Source organism: Acomys minous (assembly GCF_964271855.1).
Source record: "Acomys minous genome assembly, chromosome: 3".
In the NCBI taxonomy this organism is placed as follows: domain Eukaryota; kingdom Metazoa; phylum Chordata; class Mammalia; order Rodentia; family Muridae; genus Acomys; species Acomys minous.
The window spans coordinates 134,249,388-134,273,717 of NC_140485.1; the positions used below are offsets into that span (position 1 = coordinate 134,249,388).

Below are 24,330 nucleotides of genomic sequence, written 5' to 3' on the forward strand. Positions count from 1 at the left end.
TAATAGCTGAGTAGTATTCCATAGTGTAGATGTACCACAGTTTCTTTATCCATTCTTCTACTGAGGGACACGTAGGTTGTTTCCAAGTTCTGGCTATTATGAATAAGGCAGCTATGAACATGGTTGAGCATATGTCCCGATTTTTCTTAATATATTAAAATTAGTCAATTTAACTAACCCAAACTGTTATCTACCTTTTGTTCTGTTTCGTCTTGTTTTCTTAAAGGGGAAAAAAAAAAAAAGACAGGGAATCATGTCGCTTAGGCTGGCCTCAAACTGACTATGTAGCTCATTGTGACCTTGAACTCTTGATCTTCCTGCCTCCATCCCTCCGGTGTCTCCACTCTTAAGTTCTGGGTACCAAACTTAACACTATATTCCCAACCCCCTCGTCTTTGAAATGCTCTCTCCTTTTGCCATCTACAGCACTGCCTGGCTTCTTCACAGCTGGCTACTTTACCAGCCTTCTTCTTCCTTCCTCTTCTACGCTGGCCTTTGGGCGCCACCAACCACGTGTGATCCTCCTCCTGTTCGTCAGAGGAGAGCTTGCCCAAGACAGAGTCTTTACTTCTCAAAATCCATTGACTGAGGACCTGGAGTTGCATCTCTTGGTTTAACCTCTTGTTTCAGTTCCGCAAAGGCATACCCACCTCCGAAATATACCTTTAGATTGATAAATACATACTTAGGGCAAGCGACACTTGTCCCAGTTCAAAGACACTCTAGAATAATTTTTACCAGCAGAGCATTGCTTAATCAGTTGCTGGACCTTGGGATGTCTCCACTTTGTTTCCATTCCACACTTGCCTTCCAAAGCATCAAGAGAAAGAGAAGTGGGCGGGCTGGGAAAGGGGAACCCAGAGTGCCCTGCACCATCTCCCTACTGTGGCTGCTCTTGCCTGAGTTTTACACACACAGGAGGCTTGCAAAAATGTCTCACGCACTCCAGCTGAGATGTGCAGACATGTGTTGTTTCTTTATTTTGGTCTTTTTCCAAAGTTTCCAACTGCTCACTAATAGGAAAAACACATCAGTGTTCCAGGCCATTCTAAGCATGATACCATCTAATCATTTAAAGAGACCATTTGAGGACTACCAAGGCTCCCCTGGAAAAATAACTGGGCCTCTGAGGAAGCTTTCCTTGAAAGGTCCAAGTATGGGGGCAGGAAGGGATGTGGTTGACATGGCTGTAGTCAAGGGGAGACACATGCTCTCAGACCTCACAATGTGGCTCCAGAGTCCCTTGTCATGTCAGCCATTGGTAGAACATATGGTCTTGCCCCTTGGGTTTGGTCAAGACCGAACGGTCTCTGTAGCTGATCTCACCTCACTCTGGCCTCTTATGGATGTTTTCTCTGTTGTGGTATCCTCGCTGTGCCTCAGCTAGCCGCTTCTGTCCCACACGGGAACGAAAGATAAACTTCAGATGATTCCCTCGCTAGCACATATCTGCAGGGCTCAACCTGGGAAGGATATATTAGCTTTGTCACTCTTGACCTTGGTGTCACTCACTGGCTGAGCACAACCCTACCTTCCCAGGAACCTGGGACTGACCCCTCAATCATCTTTCCTTTCTAATAAACATCTTCTTTATCTCTTTTCCTCCCCATAATCTTTACTGCCACTAAAACAGGGTTGTTGGGTTGTTTTTTTGCCCCCATCCTATACTTCTCTCTTCTGCTCCGTGTGTATTGAAGGGCTTTGGCTCCAATGTGGAAGACTTCCGTAAGTCCACTTCTCTAACTAAGGTGGGAGCATCCTAAAAGAAACTGGAACTTAAAAAAAAAAAAAAAAGCTGGAACTTTCTAAAAGTAAAAGGAACTGGGGGAATGTTTTCCCACTACAGACTGGTACACATGATATAAATTAAAGCTGATAAGGTGAGCACTACATACTGTGCTAAGGAATTTTGGTTGAGCCTTACAGCAACATGAAGAACCATTAACTGTTACAAGCATGATTCAACTTACTTCGAACAATCCCATTGACTGGGGTGCAAAGAGGGCATTAGACACAATGCTTCTTAGATGCTACATCTACAACACTAATGGGAAATGCTAATAGCGTGGCATGATGCAGGGACGGAAGAAAAATGCAAATCTGGAAGGCAGCAAAGTTGTTGAGACGCAGTTGCAATGACTCATACAAGGTCCAAGCTTTCAACTATGCAAACATTAGTTCACATTTCTGGATGAAAGTATGGAGAGGAACAAAATGGATCTGGAGGACTCTGTCCTAGTTACTTTTAACTGGCAACTTGATGAAGAGTAGATTACCTGAGAAGGGGGCCTCCATGGAGGCATCACCTAGACCAGATTGGCCGTGGCAATGTCCTAGGCAATGTCCAATGACTTCTTTGCTGATTGATGTAGAAGAGCTCCAGCCCCTGTGGGCAGCATCATTTCCTAGGCAGATGGTCCCGAGCTGTATAAAAAAGGGAAAAAAAATCAAGCTAAGCACAGGTCTGTAAGCAAACCAGGAAGTCCCACGCCTGCCCAGTTTCTGCGTCAGGTTCCCTCTTGAGCTTTTGCCTGGACTTTCCTCCAGGACAGACTCTAACCCGTGAGCTGAAATAGGCTATTTTGTCCCTCAAGTCGCTTTTGGTTATGTTGTTTGTCAGGGCAGCAGAACGACAATAGAACAGATACCAACTAAATGGGAAAGGGGGCATGTAGTTTCATTGGGGGTCGGATAAAAGGTGGCGCTGATTCATGAAGGCGTTTATTTCCACAGCAGTGGGGGAAGAGGCTACTGTTCTCTCTGATGTAGGAGCAGCAGTGAAGGAGAGCAGACGGGCTGCTGATAATATGGTTTTGAATGTTTTCCTAAGTTTAGAAAAGAACCCACTACCAAGAAGAGACTTGATAACCTAGGAGCATATACAGGGGGAAGAGATCCCCCTCAGTCACAGTCATAGGGGAAGGGAGTAAGAGGAAAATGGGAGGGAGGGAGGAATGGGAGGATACAAGGGGTGGGATAAGAATTGAGATGTAACAAGAATAAATTAATAAAATATATTTTTAAAAGATTAAGATATCATCAGGATGTGTAACATGATTGGAGAAAAACAAAGAAACCAATGTAACTTTTGGGTATTGATCATGTTACAAAAAATAAATACTTAGAACACTTGAAAAAAAAAAAGAAAAAAAGAAAAGAACCCAAAGCTCATGTCAACATATGTTTTAGAGGCAATAATAATCTTTACTTTTTTTTTTCAACACAGGATTTCTCTGTGTAGCCCTGGCTGTCCTGGAACTCACTCTGTAGACCAGGCTGGCCTCAAACTCAGAGAGCTAACACTGCCTCTGCCTCCCAGGTGCTGGGATTACAGTCGTGCGCCGCCACCACCACCACCACCCAGCTAATAGCCTTTTCCTTTTTACTGAGTATTTTATGTTTGTTAGGATTTATGATATGATTGTGTTCCCTCCTCACACACACCAAAAAAACCAATTTATATATTGAGGTTCTAACGTCAAACTTAATGAACTCCTGAGGTAGAACCTGCAGAAAGTAGGTTTCATTTCTGTCAGCCGGATGATGCCCTGTGATGGGGATTAGTGCCTTAGATGAAGGGAAAAGCAGGGTTCGTGGTGCAGCTGAGTGGAGGAGCACTGTCTAGAGTGCACAAGGCCTTGGCTTCAATTCTTAGTCCTGAAAGAGGAATTTGTTTTTACTTTTTCTTAACTAAAGAAAGAAAGAAAGAAAGGCGTCAGGCATAGTGCTGCACACCTTCAATCCCAGCATTTGGGAGTCAGAAGCCAAGGGGGAGCTCTGTGAGTTTGAGGTCAGTTTGGTCTACATTGAGGAGCTCCAGGACAGACAGGACTACATAGAGAGACCTGTCCCAAAAAAGGGAGGCAGGAAGAAAGAGCAAGAGAGGAAAAAAGAGAAAAAGAGGGAGAGAAAGAAAGAGGGAGGGAAGGAGGGAGAAAGAAGGAAGGAAGGAGAAAAGAAGGAAGGAAAGAAAGTAAGAGTAAGACAGAAAACTCTCCATATGTAAACACACACAAAAAAAAAAAGGTCATGCAAGGACTGAGAGACGGCAACCACCTCCAAACCAGGACGCTGCATCTCCTAGCACCCTCATCCAAAACCGTCATCTAAACCCCAGTCTCCAGGACAGTGAGAAGCAAGCGGCTGTTTAACCACCCTGTCAAAGGCATTTGGGATTGCAGGCCAAGCAGACTCAAGCAGCAAGCAACCATCTAGTTAGGCTCCAAACAGTATCTCATTAACCCAAAGAAAACAAAGTGGTACCTGCCAAGATCCAAGAGTCAGGGAAGGGAACCCCCAAGATGGGCGGGACTTGCCTGGGAAACTCCGAAATTCAGTCTCAGAGCATAGATTTGGATCCTGACCTCTCTCTTCCCAAAACCAGTGGTTTTTAGAAAACTCTCCCATGCCTGGGAAGAGAGTACTGTAGTTTTTTTTTTTTTTTCCTCAAAAGTTGCAAGTCCATGTGTGTGTTGTAGCTTCTCCAGTGGTTCCGTTTCATTTCCAAAGTCATAGAGCCAGTTGCCAGAGAGCCGAGATTAGACCCAAGGTTCTATTTCACCTTCCAGTTTCTTTCCACACCCCAGCCTCTTACTTAGGGTACACGCGAGCTGGGAACCAGAGAGACTGTCTGTGTCTGTGGCCTGTGGCAGGCCACATTTTAATTGTGCCATTTTGTGTACACCTGTAAAACCTTCCTGGTGTCCTTGTGCTGTGCGAAGCCTCTGCCCCCAGTGGTCCATGCAGTATTGTTGGAACTAGTGGGGAAATTAAACAACTTCAGGTCATATCTGTGTCTGTTCTAAGGTGGATTTTCTTCCTTCCTTTCTTTCTTTCTTTTCTTCTTCTTCTTCTTCTTCTTCTTCTTCTTCTTCTTCTTCTTCTTCTTCTTCTTCTTCTTTCACCTAATTTTATAAGCTATGGTTTTGAAGGTTTGAAAATGATTTTTATAATTTTTATCGTTTTATTCAAATAACTTCTTTATCTTTTCCGCATCATAGCAAAAGACACAGGTGGGTCAACAAATGCTCAGTAAAGTTCAGATGATGTCATTTGTGTTTCTCACCATGCCCTAGCCCAGGGGGAATGACTCTTTTCACTCATTATAAAAATCACAGCCTTATGCTAGGTCTAAGATATGCTTGGAGATATGATTTCACTTTTGAAGTATGGCATTTCTGATGCATTAAGCTTAAGTGTGCTAATGGCGTGTGCTGTTGGCACAAGCCAATGCCAACTTTACCGTCAACCCAGTAGAATTCCTTAGATGCCTCGGCACAATTAAGGGAACTGAGTTGCTGCAAGGTGATTATTCAAGATGAATTAATGTGTAATCCCAAGGAACAGCAAATAGCTGTGGAAAATGTGCACTCTGGTTTATTAGAGAGTGTGAGTGAGGGACAACTCCAGAGCTGAGGCATGAACCTGACCCATCTGGACGGGCACAGGACACAAGTCCACGTTTTGGGTATGACAATTTGTAACACTCCAAATTCTTCAGTTCTATCAAGAACCCCCTGCACAGCCCAGCCCAGTCCTCGGCCTACCAATATATGCAAAACATTTTTCTAAATGTGATCTCATTTTTCTAAGTGAAGGGACGTCCTCAAAGGTGAAACTGGTAATTTTCCCTACAATGATCAGTATTTATTTCCTGGAGAAGAGACAGGATTTTTCCACTTGTCTTTCTCTTCTGCTTTCTCTATACTTTTATCATGTATAAATCACATAGCAAATCGGAGAGGTCTTGTTAAGGATATTTTGAGAGCAACTCAGAGGGTTTTTTAAAAAAAAGATATATTTAAGTTATGGATAGAAAACTCTGACAATATTCTAAAAGTTACTGAACTGCATATGCACATAGGTGAATTAAATGTTACATAAATTGAATTTTAATAAAGTTCCATTGTTAAAACAGTTTCGGAACTCAAAACTGTGTACACCAAGCTCAAGCATGGATGAGAAGACTATTGAATCTAAAAGAAAAGGAAAGGGTTAAAAAGTCTTAAAAAATTCATCCTAACTCCCAGGAGAGCCTCATTAATCATCTCTATACATCCACAATGTAATTCAGGACAGACATTTAGATTTGAAGCTATGACCTCATAAACAACAAATCAAGTTGGATAAGCTGTTTTATTCAATCCACCAGTTTAAAAAAAACACACACATAAAATAAAGGGCTGGGAGATAGCTTAGTATGTAAAGTGCTTGCTGTACTACATAAGGACTTCAGTTCCGAGCATTTTCCCCCACCTCAGCAGACTATGCTGAGCTCCTGTAAGCCAAGAGCTGGGGGCAGGGTAGGCACTGGGGAAGGGGTCGACACAAAGGATATTCCTAGACTTCACTGGCCCCCCACTCTAACAGAAAGCCCCTGGATTTGTAAGAAAGACTCATGGATAAGGTGGGCAATCATAAGAAATACCTTTGTTGACCTCTGACCTTTGCCTCCACACCCACATGTACACACACAAAAGCAAAACATAAAACAGGGGAAGGGGCCTAAGTACATTCACTTTAGCTGGTCGTGTCTTAAACAGCTGTCCAAGTAGCATTTTTGTGGTGCGGCTTCGTGCAAACAAGCTTTGTGGATGATATTTTCAGATCTTTCTGCCTGTGCCAGCTGTAGGAGTTAGAAGGAAACTCTCCTCCAATCTGGGGACATGTCTAAACCAAAGCGCCTGTTTTACTCACACTTCTTAGCCAATTAGATTGCTGTCAGGAAGTGCAGGACATCCAGGAAAATTTTAACGAAGTCCCCAAAACCTACAGGGATGCTTTTCTTTCAGTAACTCTGTGGCTACAATGAGGGGAAATGAGCCACTGAAACAACATCCGGAGCTATCCGAACGTATCACTGCAGACCTGGTCAGCTTTACTGTCACAAGGTGGTGACATCATTTTTCAAAAATACATTGCGGCTTAAGGGCCAAGTAAAGTTGGAAATGACAGTTGGTACTGTCCTGTGTGGTGGCTCACCCACATTTGTCTCCTAATGTCCTGCAAAGTAATGTTTGTTCCTCTGTGTTTTTGTGACCAGCTGATTCTATGTTCTTAACTCCATGAGCCAAAGCCTCACCCCCACCCCCACCCCAAGATATAAAAACAAGAAAAGAAACCCTCAAATCCCGCAATTAACAGACCAGATGGCCTCCTGTTCAGCGGAAATCTCATTGAGGTGAACTCAAGTGACCTGGCCTCCAGCTGGCAGCGTATTAGCTGTGTATGTGAATTTAATTGGGTCCAAAGATCCTAAGCCTTTAGTCTTGTCAGTTCTTAAATGGGTTCTACTTGTGTGAGTTTCTTCTGATTCACAAGATGAGGGTAAACAGCAAAGCAGGAGCATCTAGGCATATGAGTTTTCAACTAAAGGAATGAACAGGAGAGGAGAGAACGCGTTGAAATCAGTACCCAACACATGGATAACAGTTCTCTGAACCTCAATTCAGTTACTCAGTACCTCCTCCCTGCTACTTCCCCTCACGACTACTCCTTGATATAAGCAAGATCTCACCAGGATAAGATGCTGTGATAATTTTAAATAAAAATAGCCTCCATTGGTTCATAGGTTTGAACACTTCGGGCCAGTTGGTGGAACTGTTTGGTAAGGATTAGGAGGGGTGGATAACTTGGTGCCATTCTCAACCTAACTCTCAACCTATGTCTTTGTGTCTCTGTGTCTCTGTGTCTGTCTGTCTGTCTGTCTGCCTGCCTGCCTTCTTGTTCTTGTCTCAAAAAGTGTGAGCTCTCAGCTACTGCTCCAGCACCATGCCTGCCTGCCTGCTGCCATGTTTTCCCCCCATGACAGGCATAGATTCCAACCCTCTGAAATTGTGAGCACCAGTTTAAATGCTTTCTTTCATAAGTTGCCTCAGTCTTGGTATCTTATCACAGTTGTAGAAAGTAACTAAGGCAGATACCACAAGCAGAAACAAAGCCTACCCCTCACAGCATTATGGGAAGAGGCATTTCTTTGACTCTCGCATGAAGACACTGTGTAGTAGGGGTTGGGGATTTAGCTCTGTGGTAGAGTGCTTGCCTAGCAAGTGCAGGGCCCTGGGTTAGGTCCTCAGCTCTGGGAAAAAAAAAAAAAAAAGAAGAAGACACTGTACAGTAGTTGAAGAACAGATTGATCCTTTCAAATCCATTCTCTCCCTTACCATCTAAATAGCCTTCGGTACCAGTTCACAAATACCATGGTCCATCTTTGAGGTGTGTGCAGATGTTAGATAACAAATGTCACGTAAGACAAGTGCTCAATGTATGTTTGTTTTTGTTTTTGTTTTTCCACGTAGCTTTTATAGACACAAATTCTTTATGGGGGGAAAACAAGTAGGATGTTGAGAGAAAATTGTGGTTCCAGGGAGTTTTGTATTGATTTATCTGTAAAAAATGTTAAACATTTTTTTATTCATTTAGCAAGAGCACCACAGCGTCCATGGTGGAGATTAGATGACAGTTTTTGGCGAGAGTCAGTTCTCTCCTTCCGTTATGAGGGTCTTGGGGGTTGAACTCACATCCTCGGGCTTGGCAGCAAGTGCCTTTATTCACTGAGCCATCTCAAGAGGAGAAAAATCAATGTGAGCTTTTGTCAAGAGGGTCACATATCTCAGTCAATTTCCAAAACAGTGCATGAAGTCCTGAGGACTCCCACAGGCTCTGTGCCTCTGCTTCCTCGTTCAGGCTGTATCTGGCTGGCCTTGGAGTGAGGCGCCTTTGCTGTTCATTGACCTCTGCAATCTGGGGGAAACGAGAGAAACTTCTCAACTTGAGCCTCCACTCTGCTGTCTGGCCTCTCGTGTCCCGGTTTTAATAACGAGGTACCCTTCTTCTAGACAAACCTCTCACAAACTGAACATGGTTTCAAAATCTGCTTATTTACATTTCTCATGGAACTTTCTGTGGTACACTGTGTTCGGTAGGAAACATCTGCCTTTGGATTTTTGACACTGTGAGGCCACTTACTGCACGGTGCGGTGCGGCAAGCCGTGGGCGCAGGGATAACTGCCACGGGAAGTGACACCCCCACCCCCACCCCCACGCGCGTTCGCGTTCACCCGGCATCTACAATCACATCCTAAGCGAATGCTCATGTGCTCACTGGCAGACACCATATAAAGGTGCGGGTCAAAGTGGAAACGTGCCCAGGGTCCCTCAGAAAGTGCTCGGCCTTCTGCTAGGCTTGAATCGTCAACCTTGGGAGGCACTATTAACGCTGGGTGCTTTTATTTACAGTGGGCCCCACTCAGGGAATTCCTGCTCACTCTGAGTATTAACTTTGCAGGAACACTTTGCGTTTTCGTGAGATGGCTGTGTGGAAATCAGCATGCTAGATGCTTCTGTCTCACTCCTGAAGCCCTGGTCGCCCCATGGCAGATTTGCAAGTGAAACCCTGCGCTGTCTCTGTTTGCACTCTGGGTTACATAGGACGTTTGCTTGCGAGTCTGTGATGCACTTTGAGCGGATTCCCCTGAGCCCTCCCTCCCTCCGCCCTTCCTGCTCATCCTTTTCTTCTCTCAGACAGATTGGCTTCTCACTTCATGTCACACGCACATTCATGACTTTATGTATTCATATAAAACCAGGGAACCACAAACTTGAGAAAATGTGTGTCTTGTTTTTTTGTTTTTGTCTTTTTGGGAACTAACTCAGTTTACTTAATACAATTATCTCTACTTGCATCATTTTCCAGTAAACAATATAATTTCATTCTTCTTCCTAGCTGAAAAGAGGAATTCCAAACTTCTGCATTTTAAGTCTGTTATTCCAGGGGCGGCTTGAAACTGGGTGGGAAGGTTTCCTGCACGGCAATAGGTAGGTATGAGCCACACACTGGACCTTGATTTTTTTTTTTTTCACGGACAGGTAAATACCGAACACTCACATCTTTCATGATAGGCCTTCCCGCTAGGCTTCTCCGTGCGAAGCGCGTTGGCACACGAGGCTGTTTGACAGTCCAGGTATACGTGGGCCTTTGGCACGGTGGTGAGCAAAGAGTCGGGGGCACCTGGGCTGGAGGAGTCTCCATGAATTGGGAGCACCTGGGCTGGAGGAGTCTCCATGAATTGAGGTTGGATGGTCAAGTCTTCCTAATGGAGAAAAATGACTGCCTTAAGGGTGGGTCATTTCTTTCCATTCTATATTCACGGTTTTCTTTCTAGCCTAAGCCTTGGATTTTATCAGTTTTTCCTCCAGCTTTTAATTCTTAAATCCATTTCGGCTTTGTAGATTTTTTTTTCTAGATGTTTTTAATATCTCCACCACATCATGATTGTGTTAGGTAAGGTATTAATCACACTGAGTGAACGCAACTGATTATTTATATACGCTGATTGAATTATTGCTGCTGCCTTCCTGGAATGTCTTAGGAAGGATGCCGCCAATATTCTCCTCTGGGTCACTGACACAGATGATGAGAAGGCCAACACAGTGTCTTGGTTTGGGTTCCCTCAAGGAATGGACTTGGAGGCAGATGTTTAAGAGGTGACCCTGAGATGTGGTGCGTGTGGGTGGAATGCTTGCCTAGCTCATAAGAAGCTCTAAGTTTGAGCTGGGCAGTGATGGTGCAAGCCTTTAATCCCAGCACCATATAAAACCAAGTGCTGTAACCAATGCCTTTAATTGCAGCACTTGAGAGGTGGAAACAGAAGGATTGGCCATTCAAGGTCATCATCGGCTACACTGGATGCCGAAGGCCAAGCTAGGCTATAGCAGATCTTGACAAGAGGAGGAGGAAGAGGAGGAAGAGGAGAAGGAGGGGGAGGTTAAGCCAGGGATTCAGAGTGTCTAAATTGAGCTGGAAGGAGGGAAGGTCATAAAGAGTGGTCGGTCAGCACTGTCACTTAGGGAACTACTTACTAACTCAGTAAGTATTTATTCATTAAGTCATTAACTCATCAAATATTTACTGACTATATATTAATTCCAGGCACTATTGTAAATGCTAAGAATATAACATTAGAGTTCTCATAAGCTTGCATGCATTCTAGTAGAAGGAGACAGCTTACACACACACACACACACACACACACACACACACACACACACATACACACACACTTTATTTAATTTTAAAGGAATCATACAAATGACAGTAAATGATGGGTTATGAAAAGGCATACTTGGATTTGGTTGTTAGATGCTATGTGTTAGTTGCTATGCACCGTGAGGAGAAGTGAGGAGGGTCCAAACTGACACCACCTAATGCTTTACACTTTACTTCTCACAGTCAATAATCCCACACAGCTTTGGCTGCTCAGGGAGCTTCATGACAATATGGTCCCTGGCATGCTCTCTAGCAGCATGTTGGCTTAGAAAAAGTAGAGCCACCTGCACCATATGTTCTAACCCTGTTCAGGGAAGCTGAAGGGAGCTGGCCTGAAGCTTCTGGACAGTGCTGCTTCCCAGAGCTGTGCCCCGGGGTTCCTGAAAATGAAGAGGCAGTGTGAGAGTGGGGGTGGGGAAACCTACCTGTGTATCTAAGTCCATTCTGGCTGCCCATTTCAGCTTTTTTTTTAGTTATTGTTGCTATTTTGTTTTCTTTGAGACACAGTTTCTTTGCCCTGGCTGTCCTGGCACTCAAAGATCCGCCAGCCTCTGCCTCCCAAGTGCGGGGAATTAAAGGCGTGTGCCACCAGCATTTGGCAATTCCAGCAATTATGATAGAGATTTATCTCTAAAGAAATTACAACTTCACTCCCTAACCTGATCTGTCTGAGGGGATCATGAATGCAGCTCCGAAGCCTTATGAAGATGAAACAAGATCACAAACACACAGACAGACTCATATGGACTAGGATCAGACCATTCACACGGGCAGAAGCTGTGATTTGTAAACTTCTAGTCTTAACAGAAATATTTAAACGGACCCTTGCAAGGTTGGAGCTTAGTAAACAAATAAGCTGGAAGGAGCTCGTAAATAGATCTGACAATCCAATGTAGTCCAATTATCCCAAGATACATACTTAGTGTCTGTGAGAAACTGCTGGGGACCATGAGGGGGGACACAGCGGAAAGAAAGGTCAGCAGGTGTGAATGGGTACCTCCTCACACTGCCCTACGGGGAGACAGACTGATAATCGAATGCAGAGACCGGAGCCTCCAATGTAGGAGTGAGGCTCCCGGAAGTCAGATCCCAAGGCAGGGAGTGGGAGTGGGGAAAGTGATGAGCCCAGGAGCACACGCCTGCCATCCCTCAAGAAGGAAAGCAGCCTCGCCTCATCAACACCCACGCAGCAAACAGAGCCCTAATCATCTTTTACTGTCCCATAGATCACAGGAGCCGGCATGCCTCCCAAGCCCCAGGAACTGCAAGGGTAGTAATTCACATAGCTGGTTTGAGACAGCTACATGGGGACTTCCCCCAATCGAGACCCCCCCACTCCCCACCCCCACCCCCCAGAGAAGCTGGGCACCTTACACCTCCCTTCACTGCTTCTTGTGGACCGAACTAAAAGCTACATAGACTAGACAGACAGGAAGCAAGATGATACTTCCAAAAGGGCAAGGGAGATTGGAAATAGTAGTGTAAGCAAACGCTTAGTATGTTCTGATCAGAAAAAGCAACAAAACCCACACCGCATTCAAACATCAATGCCAGTGAGCTGCAGATGCACTTCCCGGGTTTTTGGAGTCTTTCAGCAGGCCACTGGCCCTCTGTGCTATACACTTAGAGAGCAGCAGCGTGATTAGTTACCATCCTTACAGAAAAGCCATGAACAACATTATTAAAATCCTTCTTTTTAAAGATGAAGCCACTGAGCCTCGGGCGGTGGGGCGGGGGGGGGGGGGGGGGGGGAGGGCGGAGTGGAGAGAAGAAAACAAACATATTTACCCCAGGACCCATGCAAACTAGACTCCATGTCGTGGCACTGAACCCTAGGCTTCTGGCAAGTTTATTTTAGTGTCCATTTGTTCCTCCTCAGAACCAAGCTCCAAATGCCACAGCCATACTGAGCTTCTGCGAGGGACAGAACCCCCACTGAGTTGGGACTTTATGAGAGACTTAGGCCTTCCAATCTGTCCTGACCAGCAGAGTGGGCACTAGCACAGAACTCAAGTTGTCAAATCTAAGGGCAGAGGGAGCTTCATCAGGCTAGAAACTCCTCCAAAGCTGAGGTGACCACGACAGGCAAATGTCTTGTTAAACAGAAGATGTCAGACTCGTCCAACACCCAGTAGAGCATGACACAGTGGTTGACCATCATCACTGCACACTAAGATTCTTACAGCCTGTTGCACCATTTAACGGGCGTGTGTGATATGGAAGGCCTCTTTTTTATGGTCAAAGCACGTGTGGGTATTTCCTTTGCTTCCCTCGGTTTCTTGCTGAGGGTTCTGAAAAACAGATAAGCCCATGAGGACAGGAATATATTGCCTGGACCATCCGTGCCTGTTGCCCATTGGAAACTCACTGAATGGCTAAACTGTGAAGATGGCAGAAAGGCTCTCTCTCTCTCTCTCTCTCTCTCTCTCTCTCTCTCTCTCTCTCTCTCTCTGTGTGTGTGTGTGTGTGTGTGTGTGTGTGTGTGTGTGTGTGAGAGAGAGAGAGAGAGAGAGAGAGAGAGAGAGAGAGAGAGATGTGTACATGGCTACACAGTTCCTGTATGTACAAGGGGAGTCCAGAGGATTATGTCAGTGATCTTCCTCCACCACTCTTTGCCTTTTTAATTTTTATTTATTTTTTGAGTCAGCGTCTCTAATTGAACCTGCAACTTCCCAGTTTGTCTAGGCCCAGCAAGCCTCAGAGAACCAGTTGTCTCTTCCCATGATACATTGCCTTTGTCAGCATTTTACACTGGCTTTGTGTATTTAGAGGTTAAATTAAAAATAGATTCAATTATTATAAAGTACAATGATAGCATTGGCCAGGAAATGGCAAACATATCTCCCTTCCCCTGGTAACAGGAGCTACAGCTAAGACCGCACTGGCTTCCTTCTTTTCCAATAGCACGTAGGCTTCGAAGCTGCTCCATGGTTGAGCATACAACAGATGACCTGGGAAGGGCACTGATTGCGTAGACAGTGGTTTTCAGTAAGGACCAACGTCTTCACACAGAGGTACAAAGGGCTCTTCTGTAAAGAAGTCTATTTCTGTTTTTCTTCCTTTAACTACATCTCTATTTTCACTTCATTTAAATACTTGTGGAATCCCCTATTATGCAAGCTAGGGGAAGAATGATCTCGGTTTTGTTTAGAAATTTACCAAAACCTACTGACCATTGAAGATAAGCACCATCACCAAGTAAGTGCGCATAGTGCGCTGATAAAACAGAACCTACCTCAGTCTGTCTTTGAAATGGCAGCCTTTACTATGAGGATACATAAACACTCAATTGTCCTCAGTGTGGTGGTCAGTTTTTATTGTCAACTTGGCACAACCTAGAGTCACCAGGAAAGAGGGAGCCTCGATTAAGGGATTTCTCAGATCAGATTGGTTCACAGTATGTCTGTAAGTGATTGTCCTGATTAATGGTTGATATAGGAGGACCAAGCCCACCGTGGGCAGCACCAACCCTAGGCCTGGGCTGTATGAAAACACTAGCTGCACATAGAGAGAGCTGGTAAGCTGCATAAAAAGATTATTCCCATAAACTGATGACAAGATTGAGCAATTCCTGTTATAAGGTGTTATTGTAGCTGCTGTCATGTCTAGCACAGGCCATCACATGCTTATGATGCAGCTTTGGAAGCAAACCTATGACCCACACCATTATGTATAGTGCCTAATTCCTGATAATGACGATAAATGCTGTGCTCTTGGCTTATGTGTTTACTTCCTGTAGGTTTTGTCATTATTCAAGAGTGCACTCATATATACATACATATGTATGTATATATACATTCACATATAATGTGCATGTGTGTGTATATATGTACATACAAATATACATACATATATTTAACTGTAAAATAGCTTCAGGGAGGCCCTTCAGGAGGGGTACTGTGACAAAAGATGAGAGCTCTATGCATGTCATTGCCCTGAAGACCTCTGGGTATGACAAGGATGAAGGTGGGACACAGTGATGTGGACAAGCCCAACTCTGTATAGCTCAAGACTAATGTGAGCATAGTGTTCTGTTATCATGATTGTTGCGTTGTTTTGGTTTTTTTAGATAGGAACTCCTCGTCTATGGGCCTCTAGCTGGCCTGAAACTTGCTATGTAGTCCAGGCTGGCTCTGAACTTGCTGTAATTCTCCTGAGTACTGGCAAACATAGGTGTGCACCACCATATTTGGATGTGTCTGTTTTTAAACTAAGAGGCATAACAAGTAAAATAATAATAATAATAATAATAATAATAATAATAATAATAAAAACACCCCACAAGAAGACCATCAAGGCTGCCAGATCTGGACCCAGGGGGCCCTCACAAAACACTCCACCAACCAAGGAGAATGCGGTAAATTCAGACCTCCTATTCAGATGTAGCCAATGGACAGCTCATTCTCCAAGGTTATGGGGAGAGCAGGGACTGGCTCTGACATGAACTCTGGTGCCCCCTATTTGACCACTTCCCCTTTGGTGGGGAGGCCTGGCATCACTCAGAGGAAAGGGAAGCAGGCTATCCGGATGAGACATGATAGGCTGGATCATATGGTGAGGGAGGGGGTCACCCTCTGTCAGAGGTCTAGGGGAGGGGAATAGGGTGAAAAAGGGAGGGAGAGGGGAATAAGAAGATACAAGGGAGGGGATAACAATCTGAATAAATTATAAAAAAAATAAAATACAGGGATTCCAAATAAAATAAAATAGAAAAACATTATACAATAAGGATATAAATAAATAACATATTTTGTACATCTCTGTAACATGTTTGTAACTTAAGCTAAATGTGAATGTTATATGCAAATTCTTAAAAATTTAAAAGTCTATAAAGTAAAATAGTTAAGAGTCAATTATGCCCATTTTTAATTGAAGAAAGAAGAAAAACATTTTGAGACACGGTCTTGTTATGCAGCCCTGGCTGTCCCGAAACTCACTATGTAGACCAGGCTGGCCTCAAATTCACAGAGATCTGTATTATGCTACCACAACCAGCAAGAAGAAAAAATAAAATTCCATGTAAGCTCAGTGTGTGGTGTGCACAATGCCTACAGCTGTTCCATGGTGATGCACTGGCCTTCACATCTGTTAATCACCCTTCACTCACCTCAAGCAACTTCCAGGATGGTAAGCCTCCAACAGCCTGTGTCATACGGGTAGGCATGTGATGGGCTGTACCGCCTGGGTTTGTTTAAGGAGCCTCCGTAGTAGTTACCTAAGAAGAAATCACCTACACTGCATTTTCCCTTCTCTTTTTCCTTTCTCCCTTTATGCTTTCTTTATTTTAATTAGTTTATGTGTGTGTGTGCATGTGTGTACATGTGTGGGCAGTTGTGTGCGTGCATATGTGTGTGTGCATGTGGGGTGTGTGTGTGTGTGTGTGTGTGTGTGTGTGTGTGTGTGTGTGCACGTGCGTGCGTGTAGGCCAAAAGACAAGTGTCAGGAGTCAACATCCAAAATGCCATCCTCTTCCTTTGAAACAGGGTCTCTCATTGTCATGACAGGAAATGACAGCTTTGTGACTGTCACTGTCATCAAGTTTTCCTTGTAGGGGCTTGTGAGAGGGAAGAAGAAGAGAAGAAAGGACAGAAAAAAAGAATAGGAAGGAGGGAGGAGGGAAGAAAGGAGAGAGAGATAATAAAGCCATGGCACCATGTACTGTGCCCAAGCCCAAGCACCTACATAATCAGAAGGCACGTGAAGCTCAGCCGAGGTGAGCTAGGACCGTACAGAAGTGGTTGGTGCCTCCCCATGGCAGCACCCAGTCCTCCTGTGTCCAGAGCTGCCTTGTGTTGTGTCATCCCAACTCATGTGTGTTTTGAGCAATTGACCTGGAACATAGCCTGAGTATTCTAGCCATCACAAACTCCACTGGTTATCTGTACAGAGCTAAAAATAATTGCACTCATTTGCACCTCGTGAGAACAAAGTGTCCCACAGTCTTCCCTGCATTTATAAATCCAAGGATAGGTCCCCACCTTTTGCTAAGTTTCCAGAGATGTTGTGGAAAATGGTTCTACAACCTTTTAGGTCCTGATTCCCCCAACACCACCACCACCACTAGGCTGGCCTCAAACTCACAGATATCTGCCTGCCTCTGCCTCCCAAGTGCTAGGATTAAAGCAATGCACCACCACTGCCTGGCTTTTAAAATTATATATATTATATGTATTATGTATAATATATATTATGTATGGATCAGAAAGGAATATATTATATATTAAATTATATATAAATATATTATATATTCTTTTCCCATTAAATACGATAAATATTCTTTTTCCATTCAGACATGTAATGAACACAGTATTTCAGAAAACTGAAAGATAAAATACATCAAAGCCTAACTGATGGCTTTACTCCTTCAGTAGTTCCAGACCCTCACCGGGTGGCCTATTCTTTAATAAAAGCTCTGATATCCAAAACCACTTCATGTTTTCCCAGTCAAAAAGGATTTTACTAAAGAGTAGTCATAGGTACTTATTAATAGCAATGGGGAAGTGACATTTCCATTCATTATATAATTTTCATTGAAAATAAACTGTTAAATACACATTATTTCTCAGTTCTGAGAAGATAGAGGACCAGGAAATACACTGGGAGCTAAACACGGATGCAGTTTGGTAGGGTCAACAGAGTGTGAGCTGCTGTACATTGACGGCAGCGCGGTCACACTTAGCTTCCACACACCCACTTCTGTCTACTGCGCCCACGTATTTACCCTAGGGAAAGGAGGGCAGAGGGGACCTCAAGAGCAGTCACATGACCAGGGTCACACCCAGCACGGCAGGCAGGGCTCGTTTGCACACCTGCCTTTCCTGGAAATGTTTGGGCTCCTTGTTTTTTTAGATTCACGTGCAGTTTCTCTGGGTCCTGGAAACACCTACCCTGTGTCAACTGTAGCAGCCCAGGGAGACCAGGCCATTTCAGAGGGAGGAAGTGGAGGGGCTCAGGGAAGCCACCGAACTTGGGCCTATTTTAAATGCTCCTTCTGTCTCCAGAAAATGAATTTAAAACCCCGTTAAACCATTGTAGAAGCCCTCTCTCACTCTCAGATTCGAGCTGTGGGGTTTTTGTTTTGTTGGGGTTTGTTTGTTTGTTTGTTTTGTTTTGTATTGTTTTGTTTTGTTTAAGAGAAGGAAAATAAAAGCCTTCTCAGTGGCCACTGGACATTAGCTTGTGCTGGACTATCAGGGACACAGCAACAAACAACTTTCATTGCAGAAGGTTTTTGTTTGTTGTTGTTTTTTTTTTTTTTTACTCTTTAATATAGTTTCCTCATGTTGTGGTGACCCCCAACCATAAAAGTATTGTGTTGCTACTTAATAATTATAATTTTGCTACTGCTATGAATCATAAGTTAAATATCTGATACACAGGCTATCTGATATGTGACCCCAGTGAAAAGGTCATTTGACACCTCCCCCGACAAAGGGATTGCAACCCGCAAGTTGAGAAGCACTGTTCTACAGCATTTTGCATTGGATAGGCGATATTTTGTGACCTGAGGTAATCATAAATTGCATCAAGAAATATAAGGACTGGGAACATAACACAGCAGCAGAGTGTTTGCCTGTCAGGTACAAGGATGCGCATTTGATCCCCAACACTAAAACCGAAATTCAATCTTTAAGTCAACAGGGGAACCATTGACTTAGCTCCTCACAAATAGATACTTATATACACACAATTATGAAGTACATCACTACAAACTAACAGACTCACACTTATATGGAGAAGGGGTGCTGGCTAGTTTGACTGAATCCCATGGAAAGTGAGTCTTCATAAGGAACCATCTAGATTATGTTGGCACGAAGGCATGTCTGTGGGGGTTGTCTTCGTTGTTGATTTATATAGAATGACACAGACCACTGTGGATAGCACCATTCCCTTGTCAGGGGGCTGAGGCAGTGCAAGAGAGGAGAAAGTTAGCTAAGATCAAGACAGCAAGCAAACGAGATCTACGCATTTATATTTACTCTTTTTGAAGTGATTTATTTAATGTGCATAGGTGTGAGGGCGTCAGATGCCCTGGAACTGGAGCTGCAGACAGTTGTGACCTGCCATGTGGGCACTGGGAATTGAACTCGGGTCCGCTGGAAGAACAGCCAGTGCTCTTAACCACAGAGCCATCCCTCCAGCTCCTTATATTTATGCATTCTCTGCTCCTGGCTGTGGATGTGCGACTTTGAGTTCTTGCCTTGACTCTCTGGCACTGTGAGCCAAATACACTTTTTATGCCCTCATGTTGGTCTTTCTTTCTTTCTTTCTTTCTTTCTTTCTTTCTTTTCACAAAGGAAATGGAATTAAGTCATGGATTCCACCCAAATGTGGGCCAAGCAGGGAAAGGATGGAGGGAAAGCTTCCTGGATACAGGGGGCCACCAAGCATCAACACAACAGCCAGAGCACTGTGTCCCTGACAAAGACGGCAACTAGCACTGAAAGGCACTTGGAGCCAAGGCACAGTGGCATGGTTAATGTCATCCAGTGGGGCCTGGGGTGGAGTTGGATGAGTGTTTAACATTGCTAGATCATACACTGGGACTCACGCGAAGCTTGAGGAAGGAGCCGAGGGTGATACGGAAGGAAAGAATCATAGAGAAGCCTTGCCCACCACCATGTTGGGAACAGGCTTCTGTGTTAGGAGACACTGCTCAATAGACGACAATAAACCTAATTACCAAAGGCTCGGGAGAGAGCTTACGGAAGAAACAGCCGGCCACCTCAATACCCAGACAGGATATTAGAGGCGCTTTCATATTGGAAACCTGCCCCTAATTCTCATCCCGTGATACTGTCATCTAGTCTTCATTTTCAAATTCAAACTACTTAGACCTAGTAGCAATTCTGTACGCATGTACCAAAGCAAGTAGAAACAATATGAAATCATGACAAGTACTCAAAAATCAAAATAGTTCATGAGGCGTGGGGATGGGGGTGGGGTGGGGATGGGGTGGGGTGGGGATGGGTGGGGATGGGGTGGGTAGGGATGGGGGTGGGGTAGGGATGGGTGGGGATGGGGTGGGGATGGGGTGGGTGGGGATGGGGTGGGGTAGGGATGGGTGGGGATGGGGTGGGGATGGGGGTGGGGTAGGGATGGGGGTGGGGTAGGGATGGGTGGGGATGGGGGGGATTCTGCCGGAAGTTTGCCCACTGAGTGCAAGGAGTATGACAGAGGTTAGATTAAAGAGAATTCCTTTTTTTTTTTTTTAAGATGTATTTATTATGTATACAGTGTTTTTCCTCCATATACAACTGCGCTACAGAAGAGGGCACCAGATCTCATTACAGATGGTTGTGAGCCACCATGTGGTTGCTGGGAATTGAACTCAGGACCTTTGGAAGAGCAGCCAGTGCTCTTAACCTCTGAGCCATCTCTCCAGCCCCGAGAATTCCTATTTGTCTTAGGCAATTTTTCCTCTAACTTTGAGAAGATGGAGGCGTTCCCTTTGTGGGCAAAGATGAGCTTCGACGCCTCTCAGAAAGCCCGATGCTCAGTAGAGAGAGGTGTGGGTCTCTCCCCAGCCTCATAGTGAGCTGGGTGTGTCAGGAGTGCCTGGGTATGTGCTGTGGACTCTTTGCCTGGAGAACACAATGCCACACAAAAGGTAAACACTGCTCTCTAACTTTATAAAAATCAAAAAATTCCTCCAGCCAGATTGACAGAGATTATGATTTACCAGGCAACAATGCCTGTGCATGTCTGTGCTGTTAAAATATGCATCAATTTTTAGTGTGTGTGTGTGTGTGTGTGTGTGTGTGTGTGTGTATTGTGTTGTGTATGCTCCAGAGTGCATGTCCAAGACTCATCAACAGAGCCATTTCCTTCACCTATGTTTGTATTCCTGAGACAATGTTTCACTCTGTAGCCCAGGCTGGCCTCAAAATTACAGCAAACCTCCTGCCTCAGCCTCCCAAGTGCTGACATTATAGGCATAAGCCAACACACCCAGTTGCACTGGCTTTACTGTTAAAAAAAAAAATAGTAAAGTACGATATACATGGGACAGGATGCAAACACCCCATGTGGACAATCTAACCAGAGGGAGGCTCATGCCTAAGAACCCAGCTCAAGCCAGGCGTGGTGGCACACGCCTTTAATCCCAGCACTTGGGAGGCAGAGGCAGGCGGATCGCTGTGAGTTCGAGGCCAGCCTGGTCTACAAAAGCGAGGCCAGGACAGCCAGGACTGTTACACAGAGAAACTCTATCTCAAAAAACCTAAAATTAAAAAAAACAAAACAAAACAAAGAACCGAGCTCAACGATGACAATAATGAACAGACTGAACACACCCACAGCCCCCAGGTTTCCTCCATCTTTTAGTCATCTTCTTTAAAATAATTCAAAGGGCCAGAGAGATGCCTCAGCTGGCAAAGAGCTTGCCCTACTAGCCTGAGGAATTGAATGCAATCTCCCAAACCCACATCAAAAGTTCTGGGCAGGACGGCAGGCTCCTGTGATTCCAGCTCTAAAGAGATGAAGACAGGAAGACTCTGGGAGCTCCCTAACATGGCAGTCCAGCTTAATTGATGGGCCCCAGGTCCCCACAAGAGACCCTGTCCCCAAAAAACAAGATGGAAAACAATTGAAGAAGATATCTAACACAGACCTCTTACTTCTGCATGTACACATGAACACATGCCCTGCACACACACACACACACACACACACACACACACACACACACACACACTTCAGAGTGCTTTTTTCTCAAGTGCTGTTTTTAGTTGCCCAAATCCATCTCCTGAAGCTCAAAGGCATCTGCTAATCTGCGTGAAACATGCAGAGCAGTCTGCTTAGTCGTCTGGCACACGTTTCACATAGGGGGGAAAAAAAACCAGAATAATAATAAATCGCAAGCAACTTCCAAGAGAGCGAACATATTTGGCTTGCTTAATAAGCATAAGGAAAAGAAGTATTTGCCTCAGCCTTAAGCCAGCAAAGCTCTCTCCCCTGTGGAAAAGCAGTGCCGGGAGCAGCTCACCACTCTCACAGTGGCCGCGTTGTTAGTAAAAAGAAAGAGGTGACATCGCTTAAGGAAATGCCCTCTCTGGTAACAGAGAGCAAGCCTGCTTCAGCTCAGCGATTGCCTCCTGTGTCTGTGGGAGGCTGCGGTGATGTGACAACTTCTCCCTGCACATTAGTGGACTAAGTGGAAGTTTCAACTTGGAAAGCAGTGCCCACCGTTTAACTTTAGGTTGAGCTCCGTTTGCCCTGGGGGGGGGGGCAGATCCCCCACCTCTCCTTTTCTCTTTTTAATGGTGAGAAATTTAAGGAAGAGCATGATTCAGAACTGAATACTTAGATTCTTCTATTAACTAACTATATGAGCCTACATACATGTTGCTTCGCTTTGACTTCACTTTTTTTTTAACGATAATTTATTTATTTATATTTTATGCGTATTGGTGTTTCGTCTGCATGCATGTCTGTGGATGTCAGATCTTGAAATTACAGACAGTTGTGAGCTGTCATGTCGTTGCCGGGAATTGAACCCGGATCCTTCGGAAGAACAGTCGGTGCTCTTAACTTCTGAGCCATCTCTCCAGCCACTCACTTTGACTTCTTGTGGAAATAATAAGAGAATTGAACTTTAAAACCACCTCAAAGGCTCTTCAAGCTTTAAAACACATAGAATGGGACACTTTGGGAAGTATCTTTGTCCTCGTTGTCCTCCAAGGGCCTCAGCTGGTTCAGGTTGATCTCAGAGTGGGAAGGAGGCAAAGTCCCTTCTAATGACCAACGGTCCTTCCGGCAGCTCTTCTCTGCTGCTTCTATTGTAAAAGCTACTATAGAACCCTTAGGTAACTCTGGAACCAGCAGAAAACAAGCCCGTTAACATTTGAAACAGAGAGCCAGGCCACCTAATGGTTCTTGTGAGAAAACACTGCTAATTCTAGACACCCCTATGGATCTAGAACAACCTGTCACATGTCATTTGCAGCAACCACCATGGTTCCAGAGAGAGAGAAACAGAGAAAGAGAGAGGTTCTCCTCCCTGCCCCCCTGCCCCAGATGTCTTTCTGTTTGTTAAGAGTACTTCCCAGCCTCTGTACGGCTGTGAAACTACAGACAATTGTATTCTGAAGGTTTATGAGGTGAAATGATGCGTGTGGCCAAACGTGGCATATCTAGGAGATTTGGCAATCATAGGCCCTTCCAGAACTTTCTCTGGCCTTCAGAATCCTACATCACAACCTTCTTGTGACTCATTTATTGTCCCCCATTTTGCCACAGCTCTCGCTGAGCGTCTCTGACTGGGGAAGGAGTTATTCAGTTAAATCTGTCCCCCGCTTGTGGTGTGCCATGATGCACACACCTTTAACCCCAGCACTCAGGAAGCCGAGGCAGGCAGATCTCTGAGTTCGAGGCCAGCCTGGTCTATAGAGTAAGTTCCAGGAGGACCAGAGCTACACAGAGAAACTCTGTCTCAGAAAAACAAAACAAACAAAAGCATCCAAGTCCCCAGCCATGCCTGCAAAGAAGGTTGGGGAAACTATGCCTTTTTACTTTGACTTCTAAAACACGGATGGAGCAGATTCCCATATATTAGGGGTTCCATAAAGAGAAGCAAGCAGACGGAGGGGAGCAGATTCCACGTGCTTCTTCCTGTGTATATAGTCATTGTAACAGACCTTACCAAAACCACTTGTTCCACAGGACAGCAAGAACTCTGTGTGTAGCAACATGATTCAAGCGGGGCTTGAGACCTGCCGGATCTCCTAACATCTGCCATGGCCACAGCATCTGTCATTCTCCCGGCACCTGCTCTAAACAGCAGCGCTACATTCCCTTGTAACTCTCCCGAGGTTGTCACTTCATGTGCTGCCCACAGATCTAGGTGCGGGAACCACCATCTTAGAAAGCCTCGTGTGGGCCACTCTCCTCCTCACCCAGTAAGGCCACCAGTTAACCCAAGGGGTATCCCAACTCCCTCTTCATAACCCATTGGCTGCTCTGGCTATGCACGACCCAGAATTACCAAATGACCCATAGGTTTCCCAGGACCTTTCCCCAAGGGAGCAACCATTTACCCTGTCTGGGATGCACAGGACTAAGCAATATTTATTAGGTTGTTGCCCCAAAGTCAGCATTTGCAGACAGTCACCTGCCTTCTAAGCCATGTCACCTGTGTGTCCCCCTGCCTGGCAAGCCATCTTCTCTGTGTAGCCTTGGCTGTCCTGGACTCGCTTTATAGACTAGGCTGGCCTTAAACTCACAAAGATCCACCTGCCTCTGCTGGGATTACAGGCGTGCGCCACTGGGCCCAGCCATCATCT

General features: G+C 44.9%; 1 long non-coding RNA gene across 1 annotated transcript in view; it reads right to left on the reverse strand.

Moving 5' to 3' along the window:
• Positions 1 to 981: 981 nt before the first annotated feature.
• LOC311593577 overlaps positions 982 to 24,330 on the reverse strand; it is a 69,388-nt gene continuing 46,039 nt past the window's right edge. Inside the window, exons 3-4 of the long non-coding RNA XR_014777764.1 lie at positions 2,277 to 2,424; positions 982 to 1,463 (exon numbers count right to left, since the gene is read on the reverse strand). This is a non-coding gene — a long non-coding RNA (uncharacterized lncRNA). The remainder of the gene's footprint in view (positions 1,464 to 2,276; positions 2,425 to 24,330) is intronic.